We start from the raw sequence: 14,774 nt of genomic DNA, 5'->3' as shown, positions 1-14,774 counted from the left end.
CACAGTATGTCTGATAATGTTTTTCCTTCTGGAAAAAGTCTTATTTGTTTTATTACGGCTAGAATAAAATCAGGTTTTAATTTTTTAAACACCATTTTAGGGACAAAATTATTATCCCATTTAAGCTATATGTTTTCTCGATAATCTACAAACCATTGTTATACAAAAACTTTCCTAATTACCCTAGCCTGCCTAGTTAACCTAATTAACCTAGTGAAGCCTTTAAATGACACTTTAAGCTGTATAGAAGTGTCTTGATAAATATCTAGTAAAATAGTATTTACTGTCATCATGACAAAGATTTTTTTTTAAAAATCAGTTATTAAAACTATTATGTTTAGAAATGTGTTGAAAAAACTTCTCTATATTAAACAGGAATTGGGCAAAAAAATAAACAAGCGGTTTAATAATTCAGTGGGCTAATAATTCTGACTTAAAAGAATAATCTGAAATTGAAAAAAAAATCCATTTTCATTTAATACATCAAGACGAATGAAAGCCGATGTGAAATTGAAAATGCATACTAGGTTGGCCAATCCCCCATATGGCCGCCGCTGCCGCAAGGTGGGTATTATATTTTGTCATTACGGCTGCAGCGAGTACTATCCACTTGTTAAGTGGTGACGTGTTTGTGACGTATGTAATACTGTTTCCGGGTCCAAGCCGCCATTCACTTGAGTTGAGAAATCATTCGTTTATGATCACTTTTTATTCATATTGCACATTAAAGTTAATTTTATATAAAGTCATAGTGTACACAACAATCTCTGGGCTTGCTACACATCAAAAACCAAAATTTTAACAATTTATAAAACAATGAATTACTTTCTGGCCATCGGATATTAGGCATGGACATATATATTGCGATCGTGACTTTCGAAAGTATTAAATCGCTTCGTAAACGTTTATTATTACCATTTCATGAATCTCCCCATTCAGTTGAATAGAGCACTTGGACCCGGAAGCCGTGACGTCACACTTAATAAGCGGATTTGGGACATTTGGTAACATTAACTTGAACTTAATTTGATCTTTCCACTTTTTGTTTTTTTTTTATATTTGACATTTCTATGAGCTTTTTCTTGGTAAGTACAGCTAATTCTAAAAACCAAATAAGTTTATGTTATATACTGTACTGCACTTCATTCCACTTTATTAATGACACATAATCAGGCATGTAGACCGGGTGGTAAAATATTCTGGGGCAGTTAAGAGGAGGTGACTAGATTCAAAGCAGAATGTTTGTTGATGCATTTCAGAAACTGCTGATCTTCTGGGTTTTTCAAGGACAAAGATTTGCAGGGCTTACAGAAAAAGAGACAATATCCAGTAAGCGGCAGTTCTGTGGCCAGAAATGCCTCATTGATGCCAGAGTTCAGAGGACATTAAGGCAACAGCAAATCAAATACAGTAACTCAAAAACAGGCGAGTATCTCTGTATGCACAACACATCCAATCATACAATTCACATGGGAACAGCAAAACTGAACAAAAGAAGACTGAAACAAATCACCTGCTTTTTATTTCTGCCGCACATTTCAATTTGATGTAAACAACGTGAAAGCAGAGATTTGTTGTGGCTTTTATTAGCAAATATATTTCTATATTCAAATGCCCTCCACACGATCACATCTCAATCCAACAGAGCACTTAGGATATTATTATGGCAAGCAATTTATATCATTCATACATTCATTTTCGTTTTGGCTTAGTCCCTTTATTAATCTGGGGTTGCCACAGCGGAATGAACCGCCAACTTATGTTTTACGCAGCGGATGCCCTTCCAGCTGCAACCCATCACTGGGACAAATTCATATCATATATAATTTTTCATTCATTTTCTTGTCGGCTTAGTCTTTTTATTAATCCGGGGTCGCCACAGTGGAACAAACCGCCAACTTATCCAGCAAGTTTTTATGCAGAGGATGCCCTTCCAGCCGCAAACCATCTCTGGGAAACATCCACACACACACACACACACTCACACACTACAGACAATTTAGCCTACCCAATTCACCTTTACCGCATGTCTTTGGACTGTGGGGGAAACCGGAGCACCCGGAGGAAACCCATGCGAACGCAGGGAGAACATGCAAACTCCACACAGAAACGCCAACTGAGCCGAGGCTCGACCCAGCGACCTTCTTGCTGTGAGGCGACAGCACTACCTACTGCTCCACTGCTTCGCCTCATATTTTATTAAATAAATAAAAAAACTTATACTGTAAGGTTCCTCAAGAGTGTCACCATAATACCAGGAAAGTGATGATTTGTTTAACCTTGAGTTAAACACTTCTATTGATTACTTGACATCATTTCGATCCTAGATCCTGGATGGATATCAAGAGCACAATGTCAGAGATTGTCTGCATCCTGTCTGCTCAGCATTTCACATACACCAGTAAATGGATCGGACGCATGTGTTGATTGCCAATTCACACGCACGAAATGAAGTCACAAAGTCATTTTACCTCAGTCGGTGTTCAGAAATTTTGGTCAAACCGAGTAATACATGAGAAATGGGTTATTAAGTCTCAGCCCCAGGCAAATAATGTTTCATTATTGTGCAGTTTTATTGTAATTCAGTACTATGTATACACACTGGCCAAGTTTATGGGATTTAATAAATGTTTGTTCATAACGTACACTCACCGCCCACTTTATTAGATGGACTCCTGTCCAACTCCTAGTTACTGCAAATTTCTAATTCTAATCACATGACAGCAAATCAATTAATTTAGGCATGTAGACATGGTCAAGGCAATAATCAGAATGGAGAAGAAAAGTGATTTAAGTGACTTTGAACATGGCATGGCTGTTGGTATTTCAGAAACTGCTTATCTACTGAGATTTTCACGCACAAGCATCTCTAGGGTTTACAGAGAATGCTCCGAAGAATTGAAAATATCCAGTGAGCGGCAGTTCTGTGGGTGCAAATGCTTTGTTTATGCCAAAGGTCAGAGGAAAAGGGCTGGTTTAAGCTGATAGAAAGGTAACAGTAACTCAAATAACCCCTTATACCTTATACCTTAGAACTGAGGTATGCAGAAGAGCATCTCTGAATTTACAACACATTGAACCTTGAGGCGAATGGGCTACTGCAGCAGAAGGCCACACCTGGTGCCAATCCTGTCAGCTGAGAACAGGAAACTGAGGCTACAATTCGCACAGGCTCACCAACATTGGACAATAGAAGATTGGAAAAACGTTACCTGGTCTGACGAGTCTTGATGTCTGCTGCGACATTCGGATGGTCGGGTCAGAATTTGGCATAAACAACATGAAAGCATGGATCCATTCTGCCAGGTATCAACGTCTCAGGCTGAGGGTGGTGGTGTAGTGGTGTGGGGGATATTTTCTTGGCAGACTTTGGGCCCATTAGTACCAATTGAGCATCGTGCCTACATGAATATTGTTGCTGACCCTGTCCATCCCTTTATAACCACAGTATACCCATCTTCTGATGTCTACTTCCAAAAAGATAACGCACCATGTCATAAAGTGCAAATCATCTCAGACTGGTTTCTTAAACATGACAATGAGTTCACTGTACTCAAATGGCCTCCACAGTCACCAAATCTCAATCCAATAGAGCACCTTTGGGATGTGGTGGAAAGGGAGATTCGCATCAGGGACGTGCAGCATACAAAATTTGCAACAACTGCAGCTATCATGTCAATTCGGACCAAAATCTCTGAGGAATATTTCCAGTACCTTGTTGAATCTATACCATGCAGGATTAAAGCGGTTCTGAAGACAAAAAGGGGGTGAAACCCGGTCAAATTAGTAAGGTGTACCTAATAAAACGGCCAGTGGGAGTACATATATATTATTTTCAAAGACTAGTTTTCCATGTGGCTGACACGTGTATAGCATGCAAATGAGAGCAATCGAATCGTATGAAGATTAGACAAGGTTTTTGCATTGTATAATTTCAAATGACTTTCCATGTCTGGTCAGAAAGTCCTTGCCGTCTAATCAGTCTGGGAAACACGAGGAGGCAAAAGCAGACATTTACCAAAGTAATGAGTGTCCCTAATGACACTAAGTTCATTTAATTTGTCCTCAGGATGGTAATAATTGGACTCCATTATGACCCCGGTACCATAATTAAACCACTGCCTGGTGATATTCTACACACTGGCATGTAGTTGTCAGTAGTGATTATCAGCAGCATGAGAAAGGGAGTGACAAGCAACAACTTTTCTGGTACCCACAACTAGAAGCTTTTTCTTTTTATTCCCAGAGTATGATTTGTCATAAGAATAGCAAAGCAATGCAGACAGATCCATTAGCAGGCCAAAAGTGCTCAGGGTGGGAGAGCAGATTAATCAAACTCCTCTACCATTTCAGTGTTTGCTAAATTGGATAGACGAACGGGCCTGCATTTCAAACAGCAACCAGGATGCGGTTTGACTTAAGGCTATGTGGCCAACAAGTGACCTTGGCATTTAATCATCAGCCATTTCAACTTTGATGTTCTGACTGACATTTCCGGCAATCCAATTTACACCACTTCACACTTTTAACGACTGGTCAATTTGTCCAATGCGGTCCAGGCATATTTTAATCTGAAAACTTGGGAATATATTGATGTTTTGTTTTGTTTTTTTCACTGGGCAGCTAATATGGCTAAACCCTAAACCATTTTATTTTTTTCAGATTGAACATTATACTAAAATCTACGGAACCCCGGAAGGGACATAGTGGAGGCGAAAAAATTGGCTGGGTGAAAAAAAATAATGGGTGAAAGAAAAAAAATGGGTGGGAGGAAATTAATATTTCTAAGTTTTTGCGTTCTCTCACAAAGTTTTGCGTTCTTGCGAGGGAACGCAAAACATCTTTGCGAGATAACGCAAAAACTTAGAAATATATATTTTCCTCCCTCACATTTTTTTCTTTCACCCATTATTTTTTTTCACCCAGCCAATTTTTTTCTCCTCCACTATGTCCCTTCCGGGGTTCCGTAAAAATCTCATTTCAGTAAACATTTTTGGATTATAATTGACTTTGCTTGAGAAGATGGGAACATTCCAAGGGAGCAAATAAATTGGAAATCCCGAAAAAGCATACACTTTGATAGCTTACACAAACCATCAAGATCATGAAGTAAATTAACTGCTTTTTGATTAGGTTACATTGGATTGTTTGGGAAATGAAACGTGTCTAACTGTCCCTTGGGCTGGCTTTGTGAAATAGAGGCTGCTTTATGTTCTCTATGCATTTGAACACGGATAAAAATAGCCCAGAGTCATGTGACAACAAATATCATATGACACCAACGAGCATTTGGCAGCAATTCAAGCACAGTTTGTGCATTGAATAAGGGGTCATATAGCCAACATAACCATTATGAGATCCCCACTTTCAATACTGACCTCTTTTATATGTCCTTGACTTTATTTAGGTAATGTGATTACACTGTGGATATAAAGATATGGACATGGTCAGCAACAATACCCAGGAAGGCTGTGGCGTTGACACGATGCTCAATTGGTACTAATGTGTGCAAACTGTGCCAAGAAAATATCCCTCACATCATTACACCACCACCACCAGCCTGAACGGTTGATACAAAGCAGGATGGATCCATGCTATCATGTTGTTGACGGCAAATTCTGACCCTACCATCCAAATGTCGCAGCAGAAATTGAAACTCATCAGACAAGGTAACGTTTTTCCACTCTTCCAATCAAAGGGCAAGTTTGTTTACCCATTTATGTACAGTATACTGGATGTATTTGGACTTGCAAATCTACATGGGAAGAACATGCAAACTCCACATAGAAATGCCAACTGGCCCAGCCGAGCCTGTGAGGCAACAGTGCTAACCACTGAGCCATTGTGCTGCCCTGTAAAAACAGTTTGCAATCATTCAACCTTTTCAGACTGTTTTTTTGTCCTCAAATGAAGAACGAAAAAGAACTTAAGTCCAGACGACAGTATGCTGGCCATACTAAGCAGCACTCAATGATTTATCTCAACAGCAAATCTCTAACTCTAAATGAAGACACTATCACTTTGCACTTTTAAACTGTAGATAAATCTTGGACAAATGCCCTTATTACATTGAAATTATCCTTCACAAAATAACTTGTTTTTCTTCTCACTGAAGTTTGGCGAGTTCCTGAATAATTTCTGAAGTTAAATCTTCTCACACCCTATCATCTTTTATGACAACATCCAACTCACACAACTCATAGTTCACGATACTGTTTCATTTGAACTGAACTTTAGTACCATTAAAATCTTGCCTTTTAAGGTCTTGACAAATTTACTTTATTTCTGGAGATTATGTAGCCAGAGGAACGTATGGCTGCATTTTATCTTTAAAACGAACGCTACGGCGCAGTATGTCCCTGTTCCTTTTCGATTTTACCAGCTGACCGCTTACCTCCGTATGGATGGGTGTTCTGCTGCTACCAGTTTGGCAAGTGGCTCGCCGTGTATGTCAGCAGACTTAAGTCAGAGTTGACTGTGATGATAGGGTTCGAGTCCAGCAGAGAATGGTTGCAGAAAGCAGGTAAAACAAAAGCCTAAAAATAAAATAAACAAGTTAATAACAGGGTGTGAATGTGGTAAAATCTGAAAACTTGGTAAAAATCAGGCTTTTCTTTTTCTGGTTTGCTTTAGGGAAGTGGGTGGACAGGTCAATCTGTGCTTTTGGGACAGAGTGGGGGGTGACCCTTTAAATCTGCAAATGCACCATGTTTAAAACTATTGATTCATCTATATAAGAGTCGACTCATAGTGGTTTGAATGAATCGCAGCAGTACACGAGTGTTTAGCAGTGTCCGCATGACGTCAATATGGAACTCAAGCCCCGCTCATGTGATGTGCATGCAGACCCAGAAAAATTGAAACCCCCCTGTTTTTTAATGATCAAAAAAGACTATTGATATTCACCTTATTCTCCGCCGACGAGCGGGTGCTATTTGAATCTTTTTGTCTCGCGACTTCCGGTCACAATTACTTCCATTCATTTGTTGACGTTCGTTACGCTGCTTGATGTTGCAATTTGATATTTTCTTATTATATTATTCTACTTGGTCTGTGTAGTCATGCAAACATTTGTTTGTAGAGCAAGTAGTTTGACCTTTTTCTGCCGTTTATTATTCCTAGTCATTTCTCACATAGGCGATTGAATCGGAAGTTCTAAGGGTGCTTTCACACCTGTGAATCGATTCAGTTGTTCCGAAACAGAGATTAAAATTGTTACATTGTTGCTCTTTGCTCTTGGAGCGGTTCGCTTTCACACTGCAAAGTTTCTAATCGGACCAAAAGAGCTAAAACAAGTCACGTACGAGTAAACTCTCTTTACATTGGTCAGAGTGTCAGGGTTTATTTGCAGTGTCCCGCTCAGCTGTCAGGAGAGGTGGTGGTTTGGTGGTGATTGACAGGGTGCGCGCGCGTGACGTGTCTGAGGAGAGACACGGTGGGGAGGGGTGAGAAGGGTGCACGACGATGCCTATTTGTGGACAGGGAGAGAGACGCGAGATTACCGGGAGATCATCACTCGTTTGCGGGCATCCGGAGACTCGCGAAACTTCCCGCCCTACTCATAATTCTCTCTTCATATAGCCGTAAGCCTATTACATATCCATAAAACACTGTGATATAACCGCGCCCGGATCGGATCGCTTTCTCACTGCAATCGAACCGCTCCAGGGCTCGTTTCAATCGAGCCGAGACCACCTCATTCAAGCGATCTCGGAGCGATTACTTTGGCGCGGAACAGAGCGCGATTGCCCTGTTCACATATGCCAATCGAACCGCGCTAACTGGGCAATCGAGACACGTTCCGAAACAAAAGTGTAGGTGTGAAAGCACCCTAAGACAATCGCGAAAACAGGCGCACATCCGCATTTTAGAATAAGGTCAATATGGGACTGTCAGAGCTTTACAGTAAACAGTTCATGGATCAGTTTCTTCCTCCATTACACAAGTGGAAGTAAATGCAATTGAAGTGGTTGCCTCCTTGTTTTCTATAACTTCCAAATTATGTATTTAATTGTTTTGTTACTTGAACCCCGCTCCACGCAGCTTGTACTGTATCTGGTTTACCCTTTATATTTTCATACTGCATCTAACATATCGCATCTTGAACAAACTTCCCATATTATGTGGCTCGGAAATGCTTTTAGAATGTATGCTAAAATAAAGGATTTGCATGTTTCTGCAGATCATTGCATGTCAAACTAATTACATAACTTGTAAGACTTCTTTTTTTTATTTTAATTTTTTTATTGAGATATTCATTGCATTGCATTGCACAACATTACAGCAGATGTTACAGCATCTCAAGTTTTTTTTTCTTTTGCAAAAAAGAAATAAACAAATTAAATATCACACACATAAAAAAAAGTAAAAATAAAAAACAATGACATTATCTGTAATAGAATAAAATAAAATAGTTAAGAGAGGAAAAAAATAAAATAAATAAAATAAAAAAAACAACAACAGAATATCTAACCCCTAAAACCCACCCCACCCCTGGGACTGAAGCTTATGCAGTACTGTTGGTGTGACCTTCACCATCTGGATTTTTAATCTACGCTTTCAAGATAGAGGAGAAGAGGAGACCAAATCTTGTAAAAAATTTTCAATTTCTTTGCCATAAGAAATCTAATCCTTTCCAAATGTGCTAATTTAGTTAATTCTTCCAGCCAAGATCTAAATGATGGGGATTCTGTTGATTTCCAAAACCTTAGCACCAGCTTCTTTGCCACAATAAGACTGTAAGACAACAGTTGTTTTTGAGAATCCTGAAGTGATCTAGTTTTGTCTGAAATTCCGAATATAACCAAAAGTGGGTCGAAAACCAATTCACAATGTAAAATTTCAGATAGAATTTTAAATATTTTAGCCCAGAATGGGATCACATAACTTGTAAGACTTCTTCCCAGAAAACCCTTAAAACAAACTTTTCTGTCTTTCCTCACTTTGCCTGTTGGCCGGGCTTAATCAGACTGCATTTTAGAGTCTTTGGACTGCAATATGGAATTGCCCAACAGTTCATCCGATGAAGATTTTTTTTCCCTGCTTTGAAGCCGATAACACATGAAGCCAGCAAACAACTAGATGGATATCCGCCTGTGTTTCAGACACCAGGGAGTCTCTGCTCACATTCTCTGCTATTTGCTGCCTCTGTCAAGACTAATACACATCTTCTTTCATCGGTTGCCTGTGAGAGGCTCCTCAGCACTTCAGGATTGCTTTTCGGCACCAAAAGAGCTAGGCTTGACTGCCACAGTTTTGAAGATCAGCTTCTGCTTAAGATAAATTGGATGTTTAACAACTTTGAGTAGGTAGTGTGGAGTTTGCATGTTCTCCCTGCATTGTGCTCCGGTTTCAACTACAGTACAAAGACATGGTACAGGGGAATTGGATAGGCAAAACTGCCCATAGTTTATGTATGTGTGCAAATGAATGTGTAAGGCTTTCCCAGTGATTGGTTGCAGCTGGATGGGCATCCGCTGTGTAAAACATATGATGGATAAGTTGGCGGTTCCTTCCACTGTGGCAACCCCAGATTAATAAGGGACTAAGCCGAAAAGTAAGTTAATGAATGAACAACTTTGAGTAGCATATATACACAGTTTTATATAAGTTTTAGCAGTGGCTTAGCGCAAAATGTAGGGGCCCCTGGTGTCTGTCATACATGCACACTGTAAAACCCAAAAAGTTCAGGTAAATCAAACCATTTAAGTGCAAAAACTAACTCTGAGTACTGTGAACTTAATCCATTTAAGTTGAAGTAATGATGTTTTTTATTAACTCTTTTCAAATGAGTAGAATTGTTTTTTAGTAAGCTTTGAGTCAACTACACTCATTTCATTTGATAAAGTTGACTGTTGGGTCTTACAGTGTATACAGCATACACACATGTTTGTTTTTGTGAAAAGTGGGTACATTACATAAGTTTCCATTCATTTTATACTGTCCAAACCCTAAATTGTATCGCCCCCACCCCACCCCTAAACCCAACCATCACAGGAGACTGTGTGCAGCTTTACTCTCTGGTTAAACTCATCCTGTGTGATTTATAAGCATTTTGAGAAATGAGGACGTCACCAATATCCTCATATTTCACCTCCTTTTTGTAATACCCGTGTTATACCCATGTCATTATACAGATTTGTGTCCTGATATGTCACAAAACACCTACACACAAAATTTACACCCCCTTTGTGTTTGGTGTATTTAAATATATTTGTGAGAGTTTTGTTTGTGTCTAAAAGTAATTTTTTATGAATCTAACTCAGTGCTCTGGAGGATAATAGAGGCTTAGACCATTTGTTAGCAATTGAATGCTGTTATTAGAGACCATTTAACAGCCCTGTATGTCATTTGTTTAAACTAAATATATATAATTTTGTGTATCAAATATAGCACAGGCACACATAATAAGAGGGCCAATCCCGATTTAATTTTTTACCCTTAACCCTTCTCCTTGGGCCTTAAAACAGAGTATGAATGGGAAGGGCTTCAAAATTTACCCCTAAGAAATGGGACAGCACCCGCACACATCATCATACTGTATGTTGTTGCAAGCTTTTACTTCATATGAGATCGACCATGGCAACTGCTGTTTTTAATCCAGTTGCATTATTTTTTGGTATTCATCTTCAGGAAATCACTAAAGGCATACATTATTATCTATATCAATATATATATATATATATATATATATATATATATATATATATATATATATATATATATATATATATATATATATATATATTTATTTATTTATTTATTTATTATCTATATGTTATCATAACGATATAATATGGCAATAAGCTCGTAACTGTTCTGTGCATTTACACCATGGCCATCTAAACACATGAAAACAACATTAACATTATAGCAGACAATGTAAAAATATTACTCTCAGCCACTGGACTTTTTGACAGGGTATTCGAGTGTCATTCAGTAACAGATGTGAAAGTTAGTTGTGGGACTGCTGTACAGGAGATATTATTATGGATTTTAGATTTTATAAATGTTTTTTTTTTTATGATGACCGTAAAACACAAACACTGCTATGAATGTATTAAAACAATTTGCTTGTAGCAAAAATTATGAATAATTCCAAAAAAACACGTAAATATGTGCCTCTCCTGATTCACTTGTGCAGCCATGTTGCCGTAGCTGGTAAAGTTTTATACTATTTGGTTTCTAGTGTGGTCCTGGAAAATCTCAGTATCAAGGGCTAACCCTTCCCCTTAGCCGTACGCTAGAAATCTGTGCGGGACTAAATTTTGAATCCCGCTCCCACCAGGTTTTAGCCTGAACCAGACCGCTCCCGCTTATATTCAGCATTTGTTGTCCCGTTGCCCGACCCGGCAAGTTTTCTTCCCACCACGCCCATTTCCGCTAACGAGCAGGGGAGGTGGGTTTGGGGGGGGGGGGGGGGGGGGTGCAGTCTATAACAAGCTGTCTGTATAAACACACACACATACACACACACACATAAGCACCAAGCAAGTGACACACACACATAGGCATCACACACACACACACAGCAACAAACAAGCTAAACGCAGCATCACGCTTCACCCAATACATACGTAAGCTCGCTCACTCGGGAGTCGTCAGCAATATTGCTAGATGGTCCGCTCCCGTCCATAATGAAACCAGTTACCGACCACTCCCGCACTTTATTCGGAAATGTATTCCCGTGCCGCAGAAATCTGGTCGGGTCCCGCGGCTCGAATGCAGACCTCTACCATACGCCTTCAAACTAAAGAGAATTTGGACACCCCTATACCTTTTCATGTGAGTGCACAAAACGAGGTGTAAGCGCAAGGGCTAAGGGGCAGAATTGGTATTGGGCCCATGATATAAATCAGCTATTTCCTTGAATTTGGGTCAATAAAAATTTTAAGGCACTCTTATATCATGTATTTTATTAAGGCATTTTTTTCAGAATAGAAAAAAGGCATGTATAAATGTTTCATCAAGGAACAGTCTTTTTTTTTATTCTGATGCCTTATTTTTATAGTATAGAGACAGTAGAAAACCAGTGTCTCCGAATGTATAGTCAGGGGCATGGGAAGATAGCATCTGTCTGAGCTGTAGCTTGTTAAATCAGCCTCTCTTTCGTGTAACATAGCTCTGTAGTGTCTGCTAGAAACCATTCGAGTCTCCATGGATCCAGTGGATTTGCTTCCCAACTCACCTTAAAATAACTTTCTGTCTACATACCACCCTTCACATGCCTTTGCCTGTTGTTTCAGGATCATCGAACGGAACTTTGTATGTGCAGGCCGCAAGACTATAGGTACTGTATTTTTTGTACATTGCATATATAATACTAGCACTATGGTATATGCAAATGTCATCTTTATTTTATATAGGGCTTTATACAATCTAAGTTGTGTTAAAACCACTTTTCAAGGATGAACGTGGATAACAGGAAAAAGCCAGATAACAATATTTAATTTTGTGGGACGTATTCAATAAATCAGGCAAAATGCTGCTGTAGTCCCGGTTTGTTATTTGTTTTCAGTTCAGTACTAATGTCACTACCCTACCTATATTACTTGCATTTTGGTATAAAATGCCTAATGGAAATGCAGAGATTCTCAAACATTTCCAAAGACAAAAAAAGGGTATGTGCACAAGTGGGTAGGATTATTGTTTTATCCAACCGAAAGAAAATGTTCATAAGCTGCCGTTAAAACACGTCATCAAAGCAATCAGATTACAAAAACTTCTGTAAAACATCTGAAATGTTATTCGGTCATTCTAAAATCCCATAGCCAAAATTCATCATCAAAGTGGTTCAGTATTATTACCTCCCAGAAGGTAAGCCTTGAGCGGCTGTGCCCCCAAAAAGCAGTCCCGTGCCTCCAAAAACCACCACGCATTCATTTGTATCTTCTGAGGTAATTTATTATATTAGAAGAAAATCTTCTGCATATTTTTTTTTACTTTTTGATATTTAGTATCAAAAGTTAAATTAACAAAGTTAGTATTAGCTATACTGTAAAAGATCTGGGTGTTATATTAGCAACTTAATGTTTAAAATGTTTTAACAAAATAAAAAAACAAACGCCTTCTTTCATCTCAGAAATATCGCTAAGTTTCGAAGTATGCCATCTATCTCAGATGCAGAAAAGCTAGTCGATGCTTTTATGACCTCTAGGCTGGATTACTGTAATGCTCTGTTCGCTGCTTTCCCATCATACTCTTATTAATAACCTTCATCTAGTACAAAATGCGGCTACCAGAGTTCTTACCAGGTCTAGAAAATATGATCATTTCACCAGAATTTTATCCTACTTACACTGGCTGTTACGTTCTGTATTAATTATAAAATCAATCAGCTTCTTACCTATAAAGCTTTAAATAATCTAGCTCCTGTTTTGTCTGACAAACCTTCTGTCTCTTCCAAGCCGCTCTTTAAGATCTCAAAACTCAGGGCTTCTGATAGTACCTAGAATAGCAAAGTCAAGTAAAGGAGGTCAAGCCTCCTCATTTATGGCTCCTAAACTCTGGAATAGCCTTCCTGATAATGTCCAAGGCTCAGACACACTCTCCTAGTTTAAATCTAGATTAAAGACCTATCTTTATCTAGTAACGCATACACTCAGTGCATTGCAAAGCAATATGTTGCATGAATGCGCTCCACACTGGTGTGCTGGCTTGACAACCACCGGTAGGACACATTCCTCCTGTCTTAATGCACCAGACATTTTGTTAGGAACACTCATATGTTTTACATGTTTGTTAATATAACTGCAATTTTCATTTATAACACATTTTTGCATCTCGTTTAAATACACTATGAACAGCAGCTACGCTAATTATTTTCTTTATTCTCTATTTCCACCTGGGGATACTCATCCTGAGGCCCCTAGAGACTATGCAGCACCATTGATGCAATTCAAGACCTGTGGAGAAATGATGCCAAGGTATCCATAATCCTGGACCAGGCCGTATCCTGAGCTGCTGCTGTGGTGGTCATGAAGGTATGGAGTGCATGAGACTGATTCTTGAAAGACCAAAGTTACAAATGAGTCCCTGCATTGATCCTGTGGGCCAGTCTGACCACCGGCCGGTGTTCTACTCACACCTGCAGTTTTCCACGATGGATGTCCAGCTTCTCCAGCCTCCGGCGCCTAGACTGCAACTCCACGCAGGAAGTTTGGCCAGAAGAATAATGGTTGTGCCCAACAGAGCCTGGTTTCCCTCAAGGTTTTGTTCCCTTTACTTTGTCAATTGGTGAGGTTTTTTTTTCTCGCCACTGTTGCCATTGGCTTGCTTGGATCAGAAATTGTGGAGATGCGCATCAATGAATTTGCTCTTCAGTGTTTGAACTTCATCTCTGAAATCTGGACTTTACTAGAACTATGTTAAGCTGCTTTGACACAATCTACATTGTAAAACCGCTATATAAATAAACATGAATTGAACTCAATATTTGGTGCCAATTAATCAGTAATGATTTTCTCTTTGACTCATTGTACGGAAATGGTACTTTGTTCTCAAATACGTCATGCAATATTTTAGATTAGCACAGAAATATAATTCACATCAATAGTTAGAAACAGCTATTGTTGAAGAGTATTCACTGAAGGGCAGCTCCACCAAATAGACTATTCTCAACAAATGGAGAATAAACCTTGGCGGAAACCAGGCTAAGTCAGGGGACCAGTTCTTCTCTGGTCAAACAAATAATGAGGCAAAGCTTCAGTCTTGAAAAACGTTCTGTGGCCTTGAGCACAATGAGTGTCAGCCATGATAAAGGTGCAAGTACAAGT

General features: G+C 39.1%; 1 long non-coding RNA gene across 1 annotated transcript; it reads left to right on the top strand.

Annotated features, from left to right (window-relative positions):
• Positions 1 to 972: 972 nt before the first annotated feature.
• Positions 973 to 14,427, top strand: LOC141379910 (uncharacterized). The gene is made up of 4 exons (XR_012396924.1): positions 973 to 1,085; positions 1,260 to 1,425; positions 12,246 to 13,982; positions 14,093 to 14,427. It is a non-coding gene; the product is annotated as an uncharacterized lncRNA (long non-coding RNA).
• The last annotated feature ends 347 nt before the right edge of the window (positions 14,428 to 14,774 follow it).

The sequence above is a fragment of the Danio rerio genome, chromosome 21, assembly GCF_049306965.1.
Source record: "Danio rerio strain Tuebingen ecotype United States chromosome 21, GRCz12tu, whole genome shotgun sequence".
Classification (NCBI taxonomy): Eukaryota; Metazoa; Chordata; class Actinopteri; order Cypriniformes; family Danionidae; genus Danio; species Danio rerio.
Note: the sequence above shows the minus strand (reverse complement) of the source record. Positions and strands in the feature narration are given on the sequence as shown.